Source organism: Jaculus jaculus, chromosome 4, assembly GCF_020740685.1.
Source record: "Jaculus jaculus isolate mJacJac1 chromosome 4, mJacJac1.mat.Y.cur, whole genome shotgun sequence".
In the NCBI taxonomy this organism is placed as follows: Eukaryota; Metazoa; Chordata; class Mammalia; order Rodentia; family Dipodidae; genus Jaculus; species Jaculus jaculus.
In genome coordinates, this window is record NC_059105.1 from 163001489 (window position 1) to 163027661 (window position 26173).

The 26173-nt window shown below is 41.8% G+C and overlaps 1 protein-coding gene across 2 annotated transcripts in view; it reads left to right on the forward strand.

The window, feature by feature from the left end:
- Igsf11 (immunoglobulin superfamily member 11) overlaps window positions 1-26173 on the forward strand; it is a 121683-nt gene that overhangs the window by 60751 nt on the left and 34759 nt on the right. The gene's annotated exons all lie outside the window — the stretch shown is intronic.

Genomic DNA, 26173 nt, shown 5'->3' on the forward strand with positions numbered 1-26173 from the left:
AAATTAAAAAAAAAAAAGTGTTACCTAGTCAGAGGTTGTTGAGGCCAAAAGGCTTCTCCACATGATTGGAGCTCATGGGACGGCTTGTTTGCCAAGCCTGGAAGAGGCCTGTTGTCTGACTGTCATCAGTTAATTAAAATCAATATCAATTAGGGGATATTAATTAAAATTGTAGTCTCCCTAAGGACAAAATATTGATTCTCTTCCTGTATGTATCAAAACATTGATGCTCTCTTTCTATATATAAGTACATAGAAATATAAGGATTATTCCCTGCCAAAAGGAAGCCAAAAACTGAATTTTTTAGAGGTGTCTTAATAATAGTAACCTTGTGTTTTTAGGTTGCATGAGTCCTTTTCAGGACCTCACACTAGACACAACTCTCCCTTTTATTCTTTTTTTTTTTTTTTTTGCACAGTTTATGTTGCCTACCCTTCATCTCTGAGGGTCCTAGCTAATTATATACATACACACACATATATATATATAATTCTTCCCAGACCTGTAACTTAAAAACTGTCAGAAGAATGAAGGAAATTCATGATCAAAATGAATTACTGGAAAATTTTTTTTTAAAGGATTTGTGGTGGGTTCCTTCAGATTATTTCCTAGTTATAGAGTGATTTTTGCATCCTGGTTAGGTTAGGGAATCATAACTTCATATTTTCAGAGACAATCCACCGAAGGGCAGAGGGTCAGACTGAAGAGTATGGAGAGCAGTGTTCTTTATTGATCTTGGGGGTGTGTATGTGTGTGCACACGCATGTGCGCACATGTTCACATGTGTGAGTGCGGGCACGTGCCATGGTATACACGTGAGGTCAGGACAATTTCAGGTGTCTGTCCTTGTCTTCACTTTGCTCAAGACTGCTCTCGTTCACTGTCGCATTTGCCGGGTTTGCTGACCCACGAGCTCCAGAGGGACTCTCCCGCCTCTGCCTCCCTCCTCGCTGCAGGCACACGGGGACTACAGACACGCGCGCTGTCGGGCCCGCCTTCAGGTGGCTCCGGGTATCTGAGCTCAGCTACTGGTGCTCACAGAACAGTCTACCCATGAGTCGTCTTCCCAGTTCCTGGTCTTCAAGTTTTCGTGTGTGTAAGGAATACCTGGGGAGCTTGTTAAAGAGACATAGTCTTGAGTTTTGCCTCCTTAGATTCTACTTGAGTCATCACTTTACGTATTTAAACAGGTACCTCAGATAATGCTGATGCATTTGGCCAAGGGAAAACCTTCCATAGGTCAGCAAGCCCAGGGATTCCCACCATGGGTCGTCCGGCAGAGGAGCTATGGCTCCTAACGCTACAGTTACCACTGTGAGCTGGGTTGCTTTTTAAACTTTTTTTTCAAAGACCTTGTTGTTGTCCTGTTGGCTTCATAGTCAATTGGCTTAAATGTACTAGACAATTTTATAACTTTTAATGCCTTGATTCCCCTTTCCCTTAGCATTCTTCTCTTCTTCTTGCTCTTATCTCCTTTGATTCATTCTCCTCCCTCTCTTTTCTCCAGGCCTCCTTCCTCTGGGTTGAGCAGGTACGCTCTTTTAGCTCTGGTGCTCACATTTGAATACAATTTCATAGCCTCAGTGGCCCATCTGCTTGATTGTGACGTCTACACCTTGTTCTTTACTTGTATTTCTACCCACTTTCTAGGAGCCTTAATGGGTCTGTATATTGAACCTTCATATTCCGTGTCTGAAATGAAACTCAAGGTCATTTTTTCCTGGTTAGTGCCTGGATGGGAGTCCTATTCCTTTAGTATCTACTTTATTCCAATTCCCCTCAAGCCAGGAATTTTGAGTCCTACTGAAAAATAATTTTCTTCTATGATTTTTGGAATTTGTTTTTCTTATTTAGTTTTAACCTATTATTTGGTGAATTTATTAATTTTGTGAGTTTTTGATACTTTCAGTGTTTCTGGTAAATACCCTTTATCGTGTTTTGAGAACACAGCTTCTTTCTGGGTAAGCTTTGAGAGGAAACGTGAAAAAGACTGGGAAATAACTTCTGCCTGGTGTTGGTAGAGAGCTATTTGTGTGGTTTCCATGAGCAAAGCCAGCTGTCTGGGACCACAGGGCCCAGAATGAAAGCCACACTCCTCTGCAGAATGGTCCCAGGGAAGTCACGGCTCAGCAGAAACCAGTCCATTGAAGAGTGCTCCTTTTTTTTTTTTTTAAATTATTTATTTATTTATTTGAGAGCGACAGACACAGAGAGAAAGACAGAGGGAGAGAGAGAGAGAATGGGCGCGCCAGGGCTTCCAGCCTCTGCAAACGAACTCCAGATGTGTGCGCCCCCTTGTGCATCTGGCTAACGTGGGACCTGGGGAACCGAGCCTCGAACCGGGGTCCTTAGGCTTCACAGGCAAGCACTTAACCGCTAAGCCATCTCTCCAGCCCAAGAGTGCTCCTTTTGTAGTTGACAGTAGCAATGATGCCTAGGGCCATCAGCTGGGGCAAGACCCTCATCTTCCCCCACCAGAAAGCTCTGCTTTGCATAAGCAGTGATATACATATTTCTTTGCATATATTGGCATGTTTGAAGTTTTTCTGTGGATAAATTTCTTAAGTGGAAGGCCTTAGACAAGTAACAGGATGTGTTTTTTTTTTTTGCACATGTGTGTGTGTATGTGTGGTCGCGTGCATACTGCATGTGCGCATGTCCAAAGGTCGGTGTCACATGTCTTTCCTGGCACTTGCCACGTTGTTCTGTGAGACGGGGTTTCTCACTGAGCCTGCAGCTCACTGCTTTGGCAAGTCTAGGTAGGCAGCAGTCCGGGTCCTCCCGGTGCCTTCGCCCCGGTGCTGGGGATTGGAGGTGCGCACGGTGCCAGGTGCAGACGGACTGTCACGTGACTGCTGGAGATCAAACTCAGGTTCTCATGCTGGGGCAGAATCATTTTACCCACTGAGCCACCTCCTGAGGCCCAGTGGGGACATTTTTAATGTTCTAGACATTAGTTTTAATTTCATTGATGCTTTAGGAGCCTTGACTGAAGATTGAGTAATTTTTATCAGAGTTTAACCTTTATATTCTACATTTACTTATTATGCAACATTATATATTATTAGTATTTATTTATTTATTATATAATAGTAGCAATAATAATTTAATAATTTTAATAATTTAGAGGTATAGATGTAGCTCAGTGGTAGAAACTTACTTTGTGGAGCATGCTTGAGGCCCTGGAATCCATCCATCCCTGGCATTACAAAAACAAATAAAACAACAAAAAAGTGAAAAATAAAAATCTCTTTACTGAAAGACTGTCAAGAGAATAAGAAGGAAGCCACAGGCAGAGAGAAAATACTTGCAAAAAGCACATCTGTTCAAGGACTGTTACCCAAGATAGTCAAAGAACTTAAAAAATTCAATAATAAGCTATCACCTGATTTAAAATTGGCCAAAGACCTTAACAGACACCTGAATTAAGAACATTTACAAACCACAAATGTATATATGAAAATAGGCTCCTATCTTACATGTGAAATGCAAATAAAAAGACAGTGAGATATTGCTGTATGGTTCTTAGATTGTCTAGTATCTGGAACCCTGATCACACCAACCACAACAGCAAATGATGACACAGGAACGGACCTCACTGACTCCTGTCCATCACTAGCAGGAATACAGAATGGCACAACCACCTTGAAGGATAGTTTAACAGTTTATTACAAGCTGAGTTACCTTCACTGTAAGATCTAACACTTGTAGAGTTCTTGGAATTTTTTCAAAGGTATTACAAACATGTCCCCACAAAGATGTGCACACATGTTCATCAATTCTTTGTTCATAACTGCCACAACTTGAAAGCAAGCCCTATGGTCTTCAGTAGGCAAATGGATAAGTAAGTGCAGTGCTACCAGGAAATCCAATATTACTTAGTACTAAAGAGAAATGATCCATCAAACAAAAGCATCATTGAGAAAATTTAAATCCATACTGCTTAGAGGAGGAAGCTAGTCTGAACAGGTTGGATGCTGTATGATTCTACCTCTGGCATTCTGAAAAGGCAAGACTTTGGAGCTAGGGTTGGGGATGTGGCTCAGTGGTGGAGCACTGGCCTCACAGGCGTGACACCCTGGGTTTGATCTCCACAACAGTAAATCAAACTATAGGGCCAATGAAAAGACCCCAGGGATTAGGAGTTTGAGGGAGGGACATGTTAATAGGCAGCACACAGGATTTTAGAGCAGTGACAATGTTCTGTAGTTCCAGTGTATTCCCCAGATTTATGTTCAAACATAAATTCAAAGGTAGGCAGTTTGGGAGTCTTGAGGGTTCTCATGAATGGATTGGTGCCTTATAAACAGGTGAAGGGGTCTCATTTTGGCTATTTTGACCTTCTCTACCTTTTGTTGCATGAGAGTCCAGTGCCCATGGTGCTGTCTTGGAAACAGAGGCTTGAACCCTCACCAAACATTGATCCTGCTGGCAACTTGATCTTGGACCTTTCAAGAACTGTAAGGGAAGAAATTTCTATTCATTATACATTATGCAGGCTTGGGAACACTTTTTTGTTGTTGTTGTTTTGGTAGTACAAATGGACTGAGACAGGTAACTGTAGTGATGGATACATGGCATTAATAATTTGTCTAAAGCCCACAAAATGTATAATAATAGGTGAAAATCTTACTGCAAACTGTGGACTTTGAGTAATGATATGTCAATGTAGGTCCAGCATGAAAAGAGTAATGATATGTCAATGTAGGTCCAGCATGAAAAACAATGTATGACTGGAGTAGGTGTGTTGACAGTGAAAAAGTTTATTCATGTGTGGGGCAGTCAGTATTTGTGAATTCCCAGTGCTTTAAACCTAACACTGTTCTTTTTAAAATATTATTATTTTGGACTTTACAATATGAACATGTTACATATTGGTCATATTCCCATTGGGTTTTATACTCTTATAGCTCCTTTCCCCTCCCCTAATTCCACTGAGGGTCCTCCTCAGTGGTGTTGCTGGTTTTCATGTGGGGCCATGAATGTACCAGTCAGTCTCAGTAGTGGGAGACAATTCCTCAGGATACAACTTCCCATCATGTAGCTCTTAGAATTTTTCTGCCCCTTCTTCTGCAATGTTCCCTGAGCCCTGGCAGGCACATTATAAGTTTCCTTTAGTGTTGAGCTTCTCTGTGTCTCCTGAATTTCGGTTTTGATGGATTTTGAGTCTCTTTGGTGTGTACCACCATCTCCCCAAAGGAAGTTGTCAGGTTAGCAGTGAGAGCAGCACTCATGTTTTAATCACCACTTCCTCTGTGGTGTTTCCTTGGCCCTGGCAGAAGTGATAGAGATGACTTGTCTCATGTAGGCAGTGGACTATTTTTTCCTGTTGATGGGTACTGGTTCTCCCTGGTATTCACTGCCATTTGTAAAAAGCCAATTCTCCAATCAAGAATGAGAATAGCATGGATCAAAGGGAATAAACATAGTACTTTCAAAGACTTTTTGATGGACATACCTTCTCTTCTTAGCCAAGGAGTAGTGGAAACTTCTCTCTAGAGTCTGTGAACTTCTTATCTCCACAATTCTGACATAGTTTTAAATGCCAGGTATGAATTACCTCCCACTGAGTGGGCCTCATACCCAGTCAGAAAGCTGGAAAAAATCAATATTCAAAATATTTTGTAATAAGGAATCTGACAAATTTTGTAGGAGTACCCAAGTAAAGTGTGTGTGTGTGTGTATACATACACACACACACACATAAAGGATAATCACAAAATATTAAATACAATGGTTAACTGGGGAGTACATTATCTATAGTAATTTAACTTAGATTAAAAAGCAAAAGTACCATGGATCACAAAATGGCATCCAAGTTTGGCCCATGAACCACTATTTCTCATCTGTGACATAGGGGATAGATGACTGGTAAAGAGTTTAGCTTTATAAAATGACTTAAATGTCTTAAGCTGTTCTATGTAGTATGACAGCCACTAGCTGCATATGGATATTTAAATTAAAATTAATTTAACTATGGCTGTCAATGATAGCGTGGATATTAGAACACTGCCAGTTTTAGAGAAAATTTTGTTGGATAGAGCTAACCCAATGGCTTATAGAATTTTTTTTTTTTTTTTTTTTTTTTTTTTTGGTAACTGCCTTCTGTTACTTGGTGAGAAATAGTCAAGACAGGGCCAGCAGACTAGTATTACATGGTAGTGTGGGACTGATGTTGCAATATGACCTGCAAATTCACTCCCTAGTAGAAATGTGTAATTTCGGCCCAATTTGAAAAAAGATTGCATGGTGAAAAGTGATTATTCTTCAAGAACATCAAAGCTCTTTTATTTAGTGCCTTTCCAGGCTGAGAGAGACTAATGAATTGGGGTATCTATGAAGTGGTGGTTTGATTGAGGTGTCCCCCATAAACTTAGGTGTTCTGAATCCTAGGTTTCCAGCTGATGGAGGTTTGGGAATGAATACCTCCAGGAGGCACAGTATTGATGGAGGAGGGCTTATGGGTGTTATAGCCAGTGTCCCCTTGCCAGTGTTTGGCACACTCTTATGTTGCTATTGTCCACCTTATGTTGGTGAGTAGGTGATGTCTGTCCTCTGCTCATGCCATTGTTTTCCTCTGCTATCATGAAGCTTCCCCTTGAGTCTGTAAGCCAAAATAAACCATTTTTTTTTTACCCCAAATCTGCTCTTGGTCAGGTGTTTTTTTTGCCAGTAATGTAAACCTTACTGCACCATGTGAATTTGCACATTTGTATATTTTTAACTAAGAAAAAATGTATCAGAGAGAAACATAAGCCTCCAGTATTCTCTATAGTCAACAAAATGCATATTGCCTGAAGAGCTTTTCTGTTATGTATATGTGTGTGCACATGTGTATGAGTGTGCACATCTGTGTAGGCATGTGGAAAGCAGAAGGCAACCCTAGGTATCATCTTGGGAAAGCCATCCACCTTTGTTGAGACCAGTCTCATTGCCTGGAGCTCACTAATGAGGCTACACTGGTTGACCAGTGAGCCGCAGAGGTCTTCCTGTCTCCATCTCCCCACCACAGGTTTGTAGGCATGTAGTGCCACATCCAGCAGTGTTTTTCTTTTTTCTTTATTTTAAATTTACTTATTAGAGATAGATAGAGGGAGGCAGGGGTGGAAGGATGGAAAGAGAGAAAGAGAGAGAATAAGAATATGAGCACATCAGGGCCTCCAGCCACTGCAAACAAACTCCAGACACATGCGCCACCATGTGCATCTGGCTTACATGGGACCTGGAGAATCAAACCTGGGTCCTTAGGTTTCGTAGGCAAGTGCCTTATCTGCTTAACTATCTCTCCAGCCCACATCCAACATTTTTATGTAGTTTCTGGGGATCACACTCAGTCCTCATGTTTGCAAGGCATGAAATTTACCCACTGAGCTATCTCCTCATCTCTGCCTTTGGAAGCTTTTGTAATGTCATAGTGATATATGTATCTTATATGATGATCAATAGATTGCTATCACTACATTATTGTGTTATAATTGGAAATAACCCTCATTAATCACTTAATGGTGGGCTAAGGAGGTTTTAGTATGTTCAGACCTAACTGGAGGAAGTAGGAGTCGGTGATGGATGACCTGGCAGATTAGATCCTTTGTGGCTTGTGGTGGTTTGGATGTGAATGTATGTCCTCCATGGACTCAGGGATTTTGATCAAGGTTAAACTTTCTGATTAATTCTCCAGCAGCCTGCTGGAGGGAGTGTGTTACTAGGGACAGATGTGATTCCAGTCCACAGGTGTGGCAAGAGAAGTTTGAACTCTGGCTATTCAAGTTTATGGTGCTGGCTGTTGGTAATTTTTCTCTGCTTGGATCTGTGAAGGTGAGCAACCTTCTTTTGCCATTAGGGGAACTTCCCCTGGATCTGTAAGCTTGAAATAAATCCCTCCTCCCATAAACTGTGTCTGGTTTGAGGATGTTCATCCCAGCAATGTGGAGCTGACTGCAACAGGGCTTTTCAAGTTAGTGGCTAGATACAGTTTTATCTCTGGTGCCTTTCATGACATAGCCATGTGTTACTCCCAATGCACGCAGTACAGAATGTGCTGTAGAAGGAACCAGTAACATCAAGAAGATTAAATATTAAATGGAGAAGGATGTATTTTACCTGAAAAATGTATTTCTTTTAAAATTTTTATTTAATTTACTATTTATTTGAGAGAGACAGAATTTGACAAAGAGAGGGGTTGGGAAGTATGGGCACACAAGTGGCTTCCTGCCAATGCAAATGCACTCCAGGCCCATGCACCCCTTTTTGCAACTGGTTTTACATGGGAACTGGGGAACCAAACCCAGGTCATGAGACTTGGCAAGCAAGTACCTTGAACTGCTGAGCCACCTCTCCAGCCCCTATTCTTGACTCAATACATATGGGGTGATGGTCACTGGACTTTCGTATTACTCATTGTCCCTTCTCCTCTTCCACTGAACCTGCTTTATTTAGGTTATGGGCTAGCAGGTGAAGGCCAGCGTTCCTTGGTGAATTAATTTTAGGTACTATTTGTCCATTAGAGTGAGTGCAGCCCTTCTCTCAGAGGTGAGGCATCTTAACTTACCTGGGACTGCCCTTTGCTCAGTCCTCTTCTTGGGACTGTGTGTCTCAGTCTCAGTGGAAAGAGAATGAACATCTTGAATCTTGAATTTTCATCTTGGCCTTTGACAAATCTCTTGCATTGCTTTACGCAAGCCACATAATCACTGTGTCTTATTTTCTCAAGGCATAAAATGAACATTACGATACCAGTGGCAGCTAAACTCATGAGAATGTTGAAGATAATTTATGAATGAGTGAAACTCCCTACAGCCCTTAGGAGGGAGGATACAGATTAGGCTCAGATTTCATCGTCAGCATTTCAGTTAGACAGGCTTCGCTGGAAAAGCCTGGAAACTACGGTAGAGTCTGATTAGGTTTCAGGAGACTCTTTCTTACTCTTGAACGGAGTTCGTGTGTAGTGCTGTGTCTGTGTGCGCTCATTTCATTTCTTTGCAGTGGGCCGGCTGGCTGGCGCGGGGCCTCCTTAAGCTCCTGCAGACTCTCAGACAGAGTGCAGTGTTTTCCCAGCTGGCCAAGGCCACGCTGTGGAAGCTTCTGAATAGTAGAAACAGGAGCTTTTGACTTTGTTCTCCAGTTGTACGGTGCCAAAATCCGTCTTCTCCTCCTGGTGTGGTTGGCACACGTAGTTCTGCTGACACGGACAGTTTTCATTGTCTCATATGACCCAGGTCCCAGCTTACTGGATCAGAAACAAAAGGGTAGCCTCTTTCCTACCAGAGTAACTCTTACGTGGTTTCCTAGGGCATCTTTGCTTTTTTTAATATTGCTTAAAATTTGCAGCATTTTTAAATATAGCTTTTGGTTTTTAAGGGTCATATTGCTTCCTCTCAAGAAACCAGAGAGGAGTTCTCTGAGCATAATCAAAATAAGAGGTCTGTACTGTGGTACTGCACGGATCCTTGGCAGCTACCAGCCGTCCCAGACCAGTGGCTCAGCCTCCTCCTCCTCCCTCAGCCCGAGTTTCTCGCACCTGTCACATGGCTTGGCAGTATCACCATCCTGTCAGCTTCCATTTCATGCAGGTTGTGTTTCCAGGCTCTTTGTACCGTTCTCATGAACGCCTCTCACAGGATTCTCAGGACTCCTCGCACATGGGCAGTAATGGGCCACCCGTTGGACATTCTCACATGTAGGTGCTCCCTATGGCATCGTTTCAAGATCCACAGAATCTTATGCTCCTACACACACGTGTTCACACACAGACCTGCACACACTGTGGAATGTTTAGATATGACAAATGCATTAGGCCACATAGTTGTCATTTTTGCGGTAGGAACTCTTAATCGTCACCCTCTGAATTTGTTACTTGTCTGCTTTTCACGAGGTAGGGTTTTGCTCTAGCCCAGGCTGACCTGGAACTCGGTCTGTAGCCCAGCCTGGCCTTAAACTCATGGCAGTTTCCCTACCTCAGCCTCCTCAGTCCCAGAATAAAGGCATGGGCCACCACACCTGGCTTTTCAGGACTGACTTTTATGTGCATTATGGGGATCAGAACTCAGGACCTGTATTGCATAATAAGCATTTCACCCACTGAGTAATCTCCCCATAATCTTTTAAGTTCTTTTTTAAAATAATTTTTTATTTTTATTTATTTATTTTCAAGCAGAGAGTGAATGAGATAGAGACAGACACAGAGAGAATGGGTGTGCCAGGGCCTGTAGCCACTGCAAACAAACTCCAGACTCATGAACCCCCTTGTACATCTGGCTTATGTGGGTCCTGGTAGAATCAAACCTGGGTTCTTTGGCTTCACAGGCAAACACCTTACCGCTAAGCGCTCTTTCAGGCACTCTTTTTTAAAATCTTCAAGTTGTTAATGGTAACTTTGGAGGGAGAAGATGATGGTAATCTGAGTTTTAGCACAAATGACATCTGATTTGCCCAAGACTTTGTGTTGCAAAAAAGAGAAGATCTGGGGCTGGAGCGATGGCTTACCGGTTAAGCGCTTGCCTGTGAAGCCTAAGAACCTGGGTTCGAGGCTCCATTCTCCAGGACCTACGTTAGCCAGATGCACAAGGGGGTGCACACATCTGGAGTTCTTTTGCAGTGGCTGGAAGCCCTGGCACGCCCATTCTCTCTCTCTCTCTCTGCCTCTTTATGTCTCTGTCACTCTCAAGTAAATAAATAAAAATGAGTAAAAAAAAAAAAAAGAGATCTCATTTAATTATTTGATAACATTCCATACATTTTTCACTAGCAAAGCACTTTTATACTTTGCATTGTTCACACACACACACATTCACACGGGGACTTGCTGCTTCTTAGGATTTGGATATGTTTAGACACCATGTTTTAGAAAACAATTGTCTAGGGCTGGAAAGATGACTTAGAAGTTAAGGCACTTGTCTGTGAAGCCTAAGGACCCAGGTTCTGTTTCCCAGATCCCATGTAAGTCAGATGCAGAAGGTAGCACATATGTCTAGAGTTCATTTGCAGCAGCGGAAGGCCCTGGCATGCCCATTTTCTCTCTATACATGCCTCTCTCCTCTCTCTAATGCATAAAATATTAAAAAAAGAAAAAGAATTATCTGCCTCAGCATTGCTCAGGAGCTTAAAAGCCCAATGGGAGGTGTGACAGCTCATACCACCAACAGGATATTCAACATATGAACACACACATACACACACACACACACATACACACACACACACGCGCGCGCGCACTGTTAAGGTATTTTTTAAAATGTTTTTTATTTTTGGGCTGGAGAGATGGCTTAGCGGTTAAGCGCTTGCCTGTGAAGCCTAAGGACCCCGGTTCGAGGCTCGGTTCCCCAGGTCCCACGTTAGCCAGATGCACAAGGGGGCGCACGCGTCTGGAGTTCGTTTGCAGAGGCTGGAAGCCCTGGCGCGCCCATTCTCTATCTCTCCCTCTATCTGTCTTTCTCTCTGTGTCTGTCTCTCTCAAATAAATAAATAAATATTTAAAAAAAATGTTTTTTATTTTTATTTATTTATTTATTTGACAGAGAAAGAGAGAGAGGAGAGAATGGGTACACCCAGGGCCTCTAGCCACTGCAAATGAACTCCAGATGCATGCGCCCCTTGTGCATCTGGCTCACATGGGTCCTGGGGAATTAAACACGGGTCCTTTGGCTTTGCAGGCAAGCACCATCCTTCCAGCCCCTGTTAAGCTATTTTTGAACTGGTGGTTCTATAGATAGTTGGTTACAGTGTGCCTGTCAGCAACAGAATGAATAGACATGTCGTATGTTCCCCAGGAGAATAGTCACAGCATTAGAAATAAAGTGAACTTCAGCTGTGTTCAGTAATCTGTTAAATCTTACCATCAAAAACTTGGACAGAAGCCTCCATCACACCATAAAGGATCCAGCATGACTTGGTCACGTTCAAGCACAGTAGACAACATGTGTGGTTTTAGAGGCCAGCATAGTAGTTGCCTTGGCTAGGGAGTGGGAGTGACTAGAAGGGGCTTGTGAGAGTGTGGTAATGCCATGATGTGTGTTGGTTACACAGTGTGCTCCTCATGGAAAGCTGTGGAAGCATATACTTGAGGTATGCGTATTTTTCACTATGGATGTTATACTTTAAAAGTTTTAAGTTAAAAAAAGAAACTGTAGTTTGTAATATATTCCCTTACTCGGTTAGGCTTACTAATGTAACAGTTTAAAAAGAGTATTTATTCTTTAATTTTGCATCCTAACTGTAATGACTTAAATTTTCACTTGCTTTATCCTGTAATTTTCTAGTAAATCGTTCAGATGTATAAAGTTATCTTTAAACACTACTCTAGCCGCATCCAAAATATTTCAGGGTTCTGGAAAAACACTCATGGCAGTCAATGACACAGCCAAGGGCTTAATTCAGAGTTGACCAAATAAGGCAGAAACTGACATAGAGAAGCCCCCAAGCCTGATGATGCTGATTTCAGGCCTTTTGGGAAAAGAAAATTTAACATGTAAACTGGGTAAAAAGGCTCTTCATGACATGTTTGTAGCAATTACCAAACCAAACAAAATTAGGTCTAAAATAGCATATAAAAGCGTACTTTAATATATGGAAAGAAAATAAATTGAATCAGAGGCATGCACTTTGGCCCAATTGAAAATTCAAAATTTACTAAAATAATTTGTATAATGAAAAGATAAAAGACACTGATCAACTTCTGCTAGTCAATGACACGGGCTTTGAACTAGCTTTACTGTGTCCTAGGTGGGCCTTCACAGCTTAATTGATGCTGATGCTCAAGTTGCAGAGCCTGACACATTTTTAAAAGGTAGCCCTCTACATAAAAATTATATGAATTTTAATAAGGTATAAACTAAATTAGAAGGAACCTAACCAAATATAAAATAGAGAGCAAATGAATGTTTCACGTAAACTATTAGAACTTATACTTTGCTTAATTCTTATGGTCATACCCCAAAATACTCATAGTCCCTACTCAGCATGGATGCTTCAACCAGTGAGCAAGGAACTAAAATTAAAGTGCATCTTTGCAATCTATAATCATCTTAGCCGAATGAGATTCTCTTTACTTGCTTTCACTGCTGATGAAGTGAGTATGTGGCCCAGTGTCAGAGGCATAAATAATTATTCAGAGAAGAGATGATACCTAAATAGCCCTTTGTACCTTTTCTCAAGTTTGACAGAATGAATGGGCTTCACAGTGGATTATCATAATATTTTGTTTGTTTGCTTGCTTGATTGGTTGTTTGAAGTCTCATGTAGCCCAGGATGGTCTCAACTCCTAATCCTCCTTGCCTCCAGCTCCTAAGTGCTGGGGTTACAAATTTTTGCTACCACGATCAGCTTGATTACTATAATTTCAATACTGTGAACCTCTTTTAAGATCCATGTTCTGAATATTAATGAAATTACTGATTGCATCTAATATTAGCTGTTGGATGGGACTTTTTAGATATAGCGTTGACAGCCTTAGCTGCTTCCCTTTTTGTTAAGGACACAGAATACTTATACCCAGCTCACTAGGGCTGTCTTAGTAGCTCAACTCTCACACAGACCACGTCTCTGTGGTGCGGTGTTAACCACACCTAGCTTTCTCCAGAAGCACAGGCAGGCATCATGTTGATGTTGTCCTCAAGGGAGATGCATGTGACACATATATCTAGGATATTCTAATAAAAAGGAGCTGACAGACAGGTCAGACCTCACACGTGAGATTGGGTCTTGCTTGCTCTCTTTGCTAGACCATGAAATTTTTTGTTGAGCTGAGAGCCACTGCATCTCTGATGCAACCAAGACACACCTTGCTGCCCTTTAAGCACCTTCCCATGTTAAAACAGACTTAACATCTTTCAGACCACTCTGACTTTTGGATGCTCTTTTTTCTGTCTTTCGTTCTCTTTCTTTTCTCCTTTCCTGGCCTCTCCTCTCTATCATAATGAATTTTACATAAGCCTGTTTATACCGTTAATTGCAAACCAGCCTATCTTGGATGGGACCTTTTTAGCATTTGTGCAAATGATGCATGATTGATACATGCTAAACTTCACTCATTTTGGTGTGCAGATCTTCTAGTTTGGCAAACAAATAGTTGTGTAACAACCACAGTCAAGTTACAGAAGAGATCTACCATCTAGAGGTTTCCTTGAGTTGGCCCCTGGTCTCACTGATCCTCTTAACATTCCTCTAATCTACATTTCGAAGACTGTCTGCCTTTTAAGATCTCCTTATCTCTGGGGTTAGCAGTCTGGCCATGGTGTGCTCGGTTGTTATCTTCTTCATGCTTCTTCTGCTGGGTTCTGTTTAACTCCTTTGGCCTATGGAGTATTTTTTATCGTATCTCTTCACGTCGTCGTTTCTTAATTGTCATTCTGGGGCTGCAGTTACACATATTTCTACTGCTCAGTGTCCTACAGGCCAGCAAGGCCCTGGTACTCTCCCTTACAGTTTCTTTTTCTTTTCTTTACTAGATATGCACATATTCATTGTGTATCCAGCCTCTCCCCTGTCCTCCCCGCTCGGCAGGGATCCTCCTTGTTGGGGAACATGAGTCATGCATTGTGGAGGTAGCCATCAGGTATGGGGAGAGGCAATGTCTTTGTGCACAATGTCCCAACTTATGGCTCTAACAGCCTTTCTTCCCCCTCTTCTGTGAATTTCCCTGAGTCATGTTGGGTTTGTTTTAGGTCTGCTTCAGTGATAAGGTCTTGGGAGACTCTGTGTCTCTGGATATCTGGTTTGTTGGGAGTTGAGTGTTCTCTGTGTCTATCTCCTCCACTCTTGTGCTGATACCCAGTTCACCAAGAATGCTACACTGTTGCTCATTTCTCCAATTCCTCTGTGGTTTCAGCTGGGGCCCTGGTGAGGTGCAATGGGCTGATTCTCTCCTCAGGTTCTGCGTCCATCTGAAAAAGAGAAGCAGATTCTCCAACAGAGAGTGAAGTCAGTACTGGATAAACGGGATAACCATTATTAGTGTAGAGAGAATTTAATAGGTGTAGGCTCTCTTGTAGCCCAAGATGGTTGGGGTCTTGATATTAGAGAACGAACTCACTTTTTGGATATGGTTTTGACTTGTTTCCCAGTTCTAGCTATGGGTTCCATTCCACTGAGTGGATCCATTAGCTAACTCAAGAGCAGTTGGTTACCCACCATGGCTGTGTGCCATTATTGCACTTTGGTGAGCACCACATCGGGTTGTTTGCTGTTGAGTAGCTTAGACCATGAGTTGCTTGGACAGTTGTTGGTCATTTTCCCCCATCTGTTTATGTAGCACCTTCTGCACTAGATGAGCTGTCTGCAGGCTTATTTTCCAGGGAGGCTTCCAAAGCTCCCGTCAGACTGGAGAGACTAGTCTACAAATCCTGCACATCTCTGTGGCCCTTGGTTGAGTCCCTTTGTCCTCTGTTTTGTGAGCATGCTGTGTGCTCCTCTTATTCCATCCTGGACACCAAGCAGGGGACAGTCATTGTGCTGGGATATACCCTGTGCACTTCTCATCCCGCTTCAGGAAACAACTGCTTCATCTATTTTCTCAGTTGTGTAGTCATTTTCAATGGATAGAATGAAATCGTTTAGTCTTTCATGGCTGGTAGCAGAAGTTTTAATGTACCTTTTACTAATACTTACTGGCAACTTTCTAATCACTTTGGTAATTCCAGTCTTCTTCAGTCGAGTGGTTTAACAGAACATTGGGCTTAATGTTATTTACATAATCTAGATTAATTAATATTACTATGATCATCTTTTTATTTCTGTTCCTTAAATAGCTATGAAATTACCTAGAAGTTTGCTACACAGTTTATATTTAGCATTGCCAGCTTCAGATGTCTATGGATATGGTGTAAAAATGGATATTTTTTGCTTTTATTCCTTTTTTTTATTTTTATTTTTCCAAGGCAGTGTCTCATCCTAGCCCAGGCTGACCTGGAACTCACTCTGTAGTCCCAGGCTGGTCTTGAATTTACAACAGTCCATCTACTTCTGCCTCCAAGCGCTAGGATTAAAAGTGTGCACCCCATGTCTTGCTCTTTTACTACTTCTTACTTATGCTAATTTTAAGTGTATTTAAAATTCTTGCATAATGAAAGATGAGCTAACATAAGATGCCCTGTAATAGGTATTTTACATAGCAGAGTAAGCATCTGAAGCTCTTGTATTGTGTTAGAATTCATGTAGAAATATTAATGTCAAAGTTTGGTTTTCTGAATAAAGGAACAATTACTGAGTTTTTGTGGGTCTGTGGCCTAATATATTAGAAAGTGGCGAGAAAGGAAGAATAGGTAGCTGAAATTAGTGAAATCTGGTTACATTTTTTAAAATTTCAATCTAATTTTATTCTAGAACTTTAAAGTTCCAATATTTCCTAGAAGTTATTAGGGTGGATTGATTTCAGAGTCACTGTCTTTACCTCTGTCACGTAACAGTAACTGAGTGACTGGAGGAGTAATGAACAAGTAACAGTGGAACATATAAAAAAAAATCAGAAGCTTTAGGATTCTGTTAATAAATTCCTGGGATCTGTTCCTGTATATCTGAGTTTCTGTCCTTTGTGCAACAAATCTGATACTGAGGAAATCACTCACAGCTGGAAATTAAGGACTACCGTTGAAACTTCAGACAAATTCCTTTTCTGTTATGGGCTCAAGCTTTATAATAGCTGAAATAACATGATTAGAATTAGTGGCATTTAAACCATTTGTTAATTTTTAACATCTTGAAAAGCTAAAAATTAAATATATTTACATATGTTATATGTATATTAGTATATATTTTAAATATTAAAATAATATGTAACATCTAGGATTTACCTAAATATTTATTTTTACATAAATTTGAGAGAATTTTTAATCTGTTTATTCCCTAAGGAAATTTAGATGTGACATATAGAGCTATTCAAAATAAATACTTTCAGAGAAACTTTGAAAACTTTGAAGTTGATGAAAGTGGAGCAGGAGAGCAAAAGAAGATGCCATCTAGCCACTGACTGACTGTCTGAGCACTGTGGGTAACTGATCCTCTTATGAATAGAAAAACCCCCTGTGGGTGGAAATACTAATCTCAAGGTATCCTAACTTGAATTTAACATGGAACTGAAATCTACCATATGAGGTAAGGTTGGAACAACCTACAAACTACAACTATTGTTTTTAAGCATTTCAGTTCGAGGACTGAGAAGCTGAATAGTTGTAGAGCACTCTTTTATGTAAGCTAACCTCTGCTTTGGTGCGATGGTGCTGCTTTGTTTCTGTCAGAAGTTTGAATAATGCCTCGGTTGATTTATACTATGGTTTTCTCTGTTGTGAGCATATACCCATCTCGGTTACAGATGCACACATGCGCAGTTTTGCTCAGTGCATTTGCCACTAGATATAGAGGTCATGAGTCTCAGTCCTTGGACTCCAAAGGAAGGCGCTCCCCTTCTGTTCTCCTAGAAAGCTCCGTGCACACATCCCAGCCCACTAGCTGTCCTGGTTCCGTCTCAATTTTCTAGAAATTTGTGGACGGGCTTATAGTTCTGGAAGTAGCTGTTGTTATCAGTGAGATGCCCCTCAAATCCGTAAGTTAACCTCACAACCAAAATGTCTCATTTCCATGTATTTTTATGGTTAACATCCATATTTCTACCGCTGTGTAAGTCTCATGAGGACAGGAGTGGGTCTCTCAGAGACGCCACTCTGTTGCTAGTATCTGACATAGGCATCGGCCTGCCCCCTGTGAATGTGGACCAAAGCAGTAGCTTACAGGCGACTTCCTCAGGGCCCCGAGACCCAGCCCTCAGCCACTGCCTCTTTATTCTTCCCCTTCCCTCCCCTAAATATCCACAAGTAAAGCCATCCCTGCACGGGTATAGCAGGCATTTTTTCTCTGTCCTGCTCCTGAAACAATCAAACATGCCCTTTCCTATTAAGTGGCTAATAATGTGTCTGGCATTCTTTTCATTGTTCCTTCATTTAACCATTGTGTCCATACCCTTTATTGCTTTTTCCATCCATTTATTTTAAGAAAGGGAGTCATAAAAATATATCTTCCTGTAACATCCAAATGACCAGATTTAGCATATTTAGCTGGGCCACTAATAAGACCTCGCTATTTAGTTTAGGTTGCCGTAAGGTATAAGAAATGCTCATTTATCAGTGAACATCTCAAAGACCCAAACAGGAAGGAGGCCTTCTGAACCCTACTGTGGGCTTTGGCCAGGTACGCGGCTTCTGAGCTGGTTTCTAGGAACCAGATGTTAGCAAAGGATACAGTGAGATGGTCTGGGATCGTCTGTCCCTCCGAGGAATGGTCTCAGAGAGCACTCATTCTTGTCCCAACCCTTGCCGATGCACTTGTCTTTCTATGAAGTGGAGGTGTTAGGGCACAGTTAAGGTTCCTTCTGAGGAAAGTATGCTCACCTGGCAGAGGACCTGTCTCCGTGTGACCCTTCCAGTTCTGGTTTCCAGCTCTGAGGAAGGGCTAAGGGTGTAAGAAGTGTACCAGCAATGCCACAGTTCAGGAATGCCACTGCCATAGTTTTCTCGTCACTCAGGAGTGGGTTGGGAGGTAGTCAACACCCATAGTAATTTTCTTACTCAGGCGTATATGCAAGGTAGTAAAAACCCAGTCTTCTGGGCCAAATGCTGGGAAATCAGTTAAATCTGTGAAGTTTTTCTTTTCTTTTCTTTTCTTTTCTTTTCTTTTCTTTTCTTTTCTTTTCTTTTCTTTTCTTTTCTTTTCTTTTCTTTTCTTTTCTTTTCTTTTCTTTTCTTTTCTTTCCTTTCTTTCTTTCTTTCTTTCTTTCTTTCTTTCTTTCTTTCTTTCTTTTTTTTTTCCTTCTGTTTTGTCAAGGTAGGGTCTTGCTCTAGTCCAAGCTGACCTGGAATTCACTAGGTAGTCTCAGGGTGGCCTTGAACTCACGGTGATCCTCCTACCTCTGCCTCCCGAGTGCTGGGATTAAAGGCATGTGCCACCACGCCCAGTTCTTTTTATAATAAAATGGGCTCATTTCAGAGAGTTATAAAATGCTCTAGGTGTTACACATAGGCGTGCCATAGGAAAGTCCTTACACTATGCTGAGTTCAGTCCAGCTGTTCTGGTCAGCCTTTGACAGCATGAGGAGGTTCGGCGGGGAATGTGTGATTTTTTTTTTTTAAACCACTAGCTTAATTCAGTACACTGCATGCTCAGCTACCAGTTGCATGCTTGTTCCTGGAAAGGATTCAGTATATTCCAAAATTGATTGCAAAGAAAAATAGAAAAGAAACACTGGAAAGCAAAATTAGTGCAAAATACAAAGATGGATCTGTGTCTGTTGCGCATTCTTTGCATCCACGTGTCCTTGTCCCTCTGAGTTCTTGCCTCTGTGGTTGGTCCTGTGGTTGCTGCAAGGATCAAGAACATACTGAGGTTACAGGTTCTCCACGACGGGGACAGAAAGAACAGCCCGGCACACACCGTCTCACCATGCTCACGGGCCGCCTGCAGGGGGCCATTGCTGAGGGAAGCGGGTCTCTTCTCTCTATTCCCTTGAAGCTTTGTCACTTTCCTCATTTCAGTGTCATCCCAGGATGGAATGACATGCTTCTACTTTATTTGTGTGTTTAAATCTTTTATTGACTTTGTACATATGAGGGCAGAGAAGCTTAGAGACAGACCTGATGTCAAACAGTTGGGATTTGGTTAATCTGCTTAGAAATAGCACTAATCAGCGTATCAGATGCTGTTTACAGTGCAGTGCCTTCCTGCCTCGTTTTCTTCCCCTTTCCCTGTCTGTGCCTGTTTTTCCTGTATTACTGTGGCTTTGCTTAGATTTATCATTGTTTCTTATTAGTTTTTGTTTTCTCACTTTTTTTTTTTTTGCATTTCAGGATGGCTTTGTTGTGGAGGGTGCTCAGTCTTTGACCTCTTACATGGAGGCATTGAAATACATTATTAGTAGATATATGTTTCTTTTTTAAAATCATTTATTTATTTATTTATTTGAGAGTGACAGAGAGAGAAAGAGAGAGAGAGAGAGAGAGAGAGAGAGAGAGAGAGAATATTGGGTGCACCAGGGCCTCCAGTCATTGCAAACAAACTCCAGATGCATGTGCCCCCTTGTGCATCTGGCTAACGTGGGTCCTGGGGAATTGAGCCTCGAACCGGGGTCCTTAGGCTTCATAGGCAGGCGCTAAACCACTAAGCCATCTTTCCAGCCCATATATATGTTTTTAAACATATGAAAACGAAAACATATGGTTAAGAGTAATTTTGGGCCATGCATGGTCATGCATGCCTTTAATCCTAGCACTCTGGAAGTGGAGGTAAGAGGATTGGCACGAGTTCGAGGCCACCCTGAGACTACATAGTGAATTTCAGGTCAGCCTGGGCTATAGCAAGACCCTACTTCAAAAACAAAACAAAACAAAAGAGCAATTTGGAGGCTGGAGATATAGGTTAGCAGTTAAAGGCACTTGCTTGCAAAGCCTGATGGCCTGGGTTTGATTCCTCAATCCCCATGTAAAATCAGATACACAAAGTAGCACATACATCTGGAGTTTGTTTGCAGTGGCAGGGGCCCTGGTGTGCCCATACTCACTGTCCCTCTCTCTCTCTCCACTTCTTTGTCTCTCAAGTACGTAAAATAAAGTATTTGAAAAGAGTAATTTTGTATTCTTTTTTTAAAGTCAATACTAGTAAAATAAGACTAGTTTTATACCATCATAAGAGCATGACTATAATTTCCTTGAGATGTCTCATGTCTCTGGGACAGTTATATGAGCATAGCTGATCACGCTGTTTTCTTTCTTCTGTTTCCTTTTTCTCACTGCTCACAACCTGAAGTTATTTTTCTAAGACTGGAGTCAGTTACTGCTTGTTAAAGCATCCTTTGTCCAAGGAAATTTCAAGTGCACTTTTCAAAATGATCCTGTGAAGTAGATGTTTTTATCTTTCTTAAAAATGAGAACCAAGAGGCTGGAGAAATGGCTTAGTGGTTAAGGCGCTTGTCTGCAAAACCAAAGAACCCAGGTTTGATTCTCCAGGACCCAAGTAAGCAAGATGCACAAGGTGGCGCATGCATCCGGAGTTCCTTTGCAGAGGTTAGAGGTCCTGGCATGTCCATTCTCTCCCCACTCTCTCCCTCTCTGCCTCTTTCAAATAAATAAATAAAATACAGCAAGTAAAAAAAAAGGCAACTAAGGTTCAAAGAGTTTTAAGTAACATGGTATAAGTTAAATGTTAAGAATATGAAGCTAGTTAGGTACCACACCTGAATTTTAAGTTTTTCCATTATAGAGAGGCTATATGGGGGTACAGATTAGGAACAGTAGACAGTGGTCTGAGTCCAGCTCCATTTCATGACCAACAAACATACCACCTTGCAGCCTGTTACTAAACATTATCTAAATTGCTCTCAGCAGTGCTTGCCACATGGGTTCTTAAAGAATAGTGTCAAATATGTGTTTGTTATTTATTGTATTATGAGCTTGTTGTTAGGACCTGGGGATATAGCTCCTCCTTTGAAACTAAGTGAGCAAAGTCCTATATGAGAGTTTGAAGTGTCATCATAATTCCAAGGGAATTCCAGGGAAGTATAACCCGTTCGGATTATACCTCATCAGTGGTATTTTGACAGCAGAATTAGAAGAATTGTGTGATAATTTAATTATGATAACAGACCATACAACTCTTGAGTGGGGAGAGGTCAGTGGACTCTGAAACTGAGTGAAGTCTACTGTAGGGGCTGGGAAGATAGGGGAAGGTCAGGTTAAACAAGGCGTGGGAAATTATGAAACGTATATGGATGCATTGCCAGGACCTAATTACATTGCTATAGTATTCCTGTATCTCTCTATATATTCCTAGATTTCTCTGTGTGAAAAAAAATATTGCCAGGCGTGAGGCATATGCCTTTAATCCCAGCCCTTGGGAGGCTGACATAGGAGGATTGCTGTGAGTTTGACTACATAATGAATTCCAGGTCATCCTGGGCTAGAATGAGAATTTACCTCAAAAACAAAACAAAACAAAACAAAACAAAAAAACTGGGCTGGAGAGATGAGTTAGTGGTTAAGGCACTTGCCTGCAAAGCCTAAGGACTCAGGTTCAATTCTCCAGTATCCATGTAAGCCAGATGGACAAGATGGTGCATACATCTGGAGTTTGTTTGCAGTGGCTAGAGGCCCTGGTACACTCATTCTCTCTCTCTTTATTTCAAATAAATAAAATTTTAAAAAACAGTTTTTTTTTTTTTGCAAGGGGGGAAGGGAGGGAGGGAGAGGGTAAGTGAGAATATGGATGGGTATGTTAAGGCCTCTAGCCACTGTAAACAAACTCCAGATGCATGTGCCACTGGATGTACCTGGCTTTACTTGGGTATTGGGGAATTAAACACAGGCAAGCAAGTGCCTTTTAACTGCCAACAGTCTCTCCAGCCCTATATTCCTAGATTTCTATAAGCTTCTGAAAGGATAACCAGAGCTCTCCACATTTCAAACTTCTTGTTTTTTCATGTTGTATATACCTTATAAGAATGCTTCAACTTCATTCTATGTTAAAAACTAGTACTGACAGGGCCTGGAGAGATGGCTTAGCGGTTAAGGCACTTGCCTGCCAAGCCAAAGGACTTTGGTTTGATTCCCCAGGACCCACATAAGCCAGATACACAAGGTGGACCAGGCATCTGGAGTTCATTTGCAGTGGCTGGAAGCCCTGGTGTGCCCATTCTCTCTCTGTTTCTCTCTCACACAAATAAATAAATATATAAAAAAAATAGTACTGGCAAATGTAAAAAAAAAAAAGAACACAAGAAAAAATTTAAAATTCAGGCTCAGTTTGGAGAGAGGCACTATTAGTGAACAAGAATAAAATATTTTCAGTTGAGCCATGTTTAAAAACGAATCATTTTCAGAATCCAACATCCTTCCTAATAGTTTCAGATGGCTGTATTTGTAAAATAAATAACAACTTGTTGATTTAGCCACTTTTATCATATGAATGCTTCATTAAACATTTGGAGCTTTCTCATTACAGCCAAGTGGGGCTGTATTCAACTCAGTGGCGAGGTGGAGTGAATGCTCGTGTTTAACATCCAGGGTCATTGCTCGGGCCTTTTGCCACCTGGGGACTGATGGCATTTCCCAATCTAAACCTGAGAGCTGGTCCTGGGATTGAGGGGGTCAGTCAGCCCCGTATCAGACTAGCCTGCCTAAACACAAGTAATGGTACTGGGTCAGTAATATAAGCTTAACCGGGAAAGAGAAATGCTTTCTTCTTAGCCTGGCTAAAGGCTTGGTTTTTCAGTTCTTAGAAAACCCAGTAGGAAGGCATTTTGAATGTCCTCCCCATAAAAGCAAGTCTCTTACCTGTTCAGATTGAAAGGAGATCCTAAGACACCACATAAACAAACAAGTAACACATAGGTTCTGACAGTTTTCTCTTCTCATTCCTTGATGTGACCCTAAACTATAGTTTCTGAAATTTAGAAACATAGAAGTAAGACATCTTTCATTTGAGCCTTGGTACATTAAAATCATGGGCTGGAGAGATGGCTTAGTGGTTAAGCATTTGCCTGTGAAGCCTAAGTACCCGGGGTTCAAGGCTCCATTCCCCAGGACCCACGTTAGCCAGATGCACAAGGGGCGAACGCGTCTGGAGTTCGTTTGCAATGGCTGGAAGCCCTGGTGTGCCCATTCTCTCTCTCTCTATCTGCCTCTTTCTCTCTCTGTCTGTTGCTTTCAAATAAATAAATAAAAATGATAAACAAAAAAATTTAAAATCATATTCATCATTCCTAGGTTCACAGAGGTTTGCAAGAAGAAAGAATTCTGTTTTCTTTAGGTCAAGTTACCTTTAAATCTTAAACTCTCCTTTAACCAGTAGGGCATACATTTCTTATTGATTTCTAAGGCCCCCTTTCCCACACCAACTCTGCTCATCTGTGGTTTCACCTAGGCCCTGGTTGATGTGTAAGGGGTGGTTCATCTCTTGCCTGGGAGTCAGATATCTTTTCTCATTTTGATAGATTTTGATTGTCCTTGGTTCTTGCTGCCTTATGAAAAAGAAAAACAAATTCTCCAGTAAAAGAGTGAGATCAGCATAGGTTTAAGGGGATAAGCATTGTTAATTTAGAGAGATTTTGATGAGCGTAGCCTCCTGTTTTGGCTAAAGACTAGTGCGGGACCTTCTTGTTGGAGTCCATGATCCTGGTCTCCATAGGATTCTGACTTGGTTCCTCCTCCCAGCCATGGCCCCCTTTCCCGTGAGCAGATCTCTTAGCCCATCAGAGAACTGTGGATTAGCCACCCACGCCGGATGCCACCATTGCACAGGTGTGTACGTCTTGTCGGGCTGATTGCTTTTGTGCAGCAGGGTCCTCTGCTTACCCATAGCATTGTTCGCCATTCCCAGCCCCTCCCGGAAGCTCATGTGGTGCTTCCCAGCAGTATATGGCTTACCATTTGGGAACTGGCATCCTTCCAGATTGCAGCCAGATCGCTCAATGTTCTGTGTCGGCAGCATGTGGTGTCTTCAGCAACAGGGTGTCACCTTGTACCCGAGGCAGAGCTGTTCTTACCTGATAATTCCCCCCTATTCCGGTTGAGGATTATATCTTTCAGTATGCTATCAAGGTTTCTGTGGTACTAATTCATTCTGGCTTTAGTTTTGAGTATATGTGCCCTCCCCCCATCTCCCCCCCCCGGTAGCGCTAGAGATAGAAAATAAGGCCCTGCACGTATTGAACAAGCAGCGTACTGCTGAGCCGCAGCCATCAACATTCAGCGTATCTTCTGACAAGATGACCATCTCATAAGCAGCTGTTTAGTGTGTAAAGGACTCCTTGGACAAGTTCTGGTTCCTGGTACAATTGTTCTTAGCCAGGGTGTGAGTGAGATCCCGTGTCATAAACCACTGAGACCCATGCATAAAGATTTCTTTTTTTCTCTGAAAGGAATTTGGAGTATAGTTAATAATTGTATTATCATGTTCATTGCAAAACTTGGTTCTGCTTTTTTGTCTTGCTTCTTTATGGTCAATCATGATTACGTGCCTCATGTTAATTTTAAATAATGATTTACAAGTGTGGTCTCCCCAGGAGCTAGGCAGATGAGATGCAGGAGAACAGTGGGCTGTGTGGCTTGATGGAGAATGGGGGGCTGCACTGTGTGGAGAGCTCCCGCTGGCTGTGAAGGGGAGCACTCATCAGCAGTGCGGGCTCAGTGTGCCTGGTTTCCCAAGATGAAGTTGTTAATCTAGATGTTGTATTATTTCATCATAAAGAATTTCAGAATCCTATGTGTCATAACATAGGGGACAAAAATATGTGTGTAAATTATCTGCCACCTGTTTGGTTTGTGGCACTGCAGTGGCTAGATTACCTGTAATTACTCTAGAGACTCCTCCTATCTTGCCAAACTGGAGTCACCCTGCTAGGGGATTTCTTTTTCACTTTTATTTTATTTTTTTAAAGGTAGGGTCTCACTTTAGTCCAGGCTGACCTGGAATTCACTATTTGGTCTCAGTGTGGTCTCAAACTCACGGCGATCCACCTACCTCTGCCTCCCAAGTGTTAAAGGTGTGTGCCACCACACCCGGCTTGCTAGGGAATTTCTAAGTGGAGTAGAACACCTAAGCCCATAGAAGGACATGACATGGGGGGTGTTAATGTGACATCTGAGGAGGATTGTTATGAAGTTCATACTAGGCTTTAGGAGATATTGTTGAATACACACACACACACACACACACACACACACACACACGCATACATATGCCGTGGTGTGAAAGCAGAAAGGTGACAGATATGCATGATGATGTAGGGTGAGCAGTGGCTCAGTACAAGGGCTAGGGCTCCCTCTGTGCCTCTCTCATCTCTGAGATGCTCATCAGAATTGTAGCTGAGGCATCACTTCGATGCTCAGTCTCCTCCCACGCCTTTTGCCCTTGGAGTGGTCCCTGAGGCATGGTTGTGCTTGAAGCATAGAAGTTAATGGGAAGACACTAAAATAATATCTGAATGGGAACTACAGTACTGTCAAAATATAATACCACATAGACTGTAGAATAAGTGTTCAGTACTTCAGCCAAAATGTGAGGTTGCATGCTTTTATGATACCATGTGAGGGCATAAAATGCAGTAGAGGTGAGGCAGTGATCCTGTAAGTTGATAATGTAGATAAACAGTATGTCATAGAAACTTCTATGTTCACAAAGTTAACCAGACATTAACAATCATTTC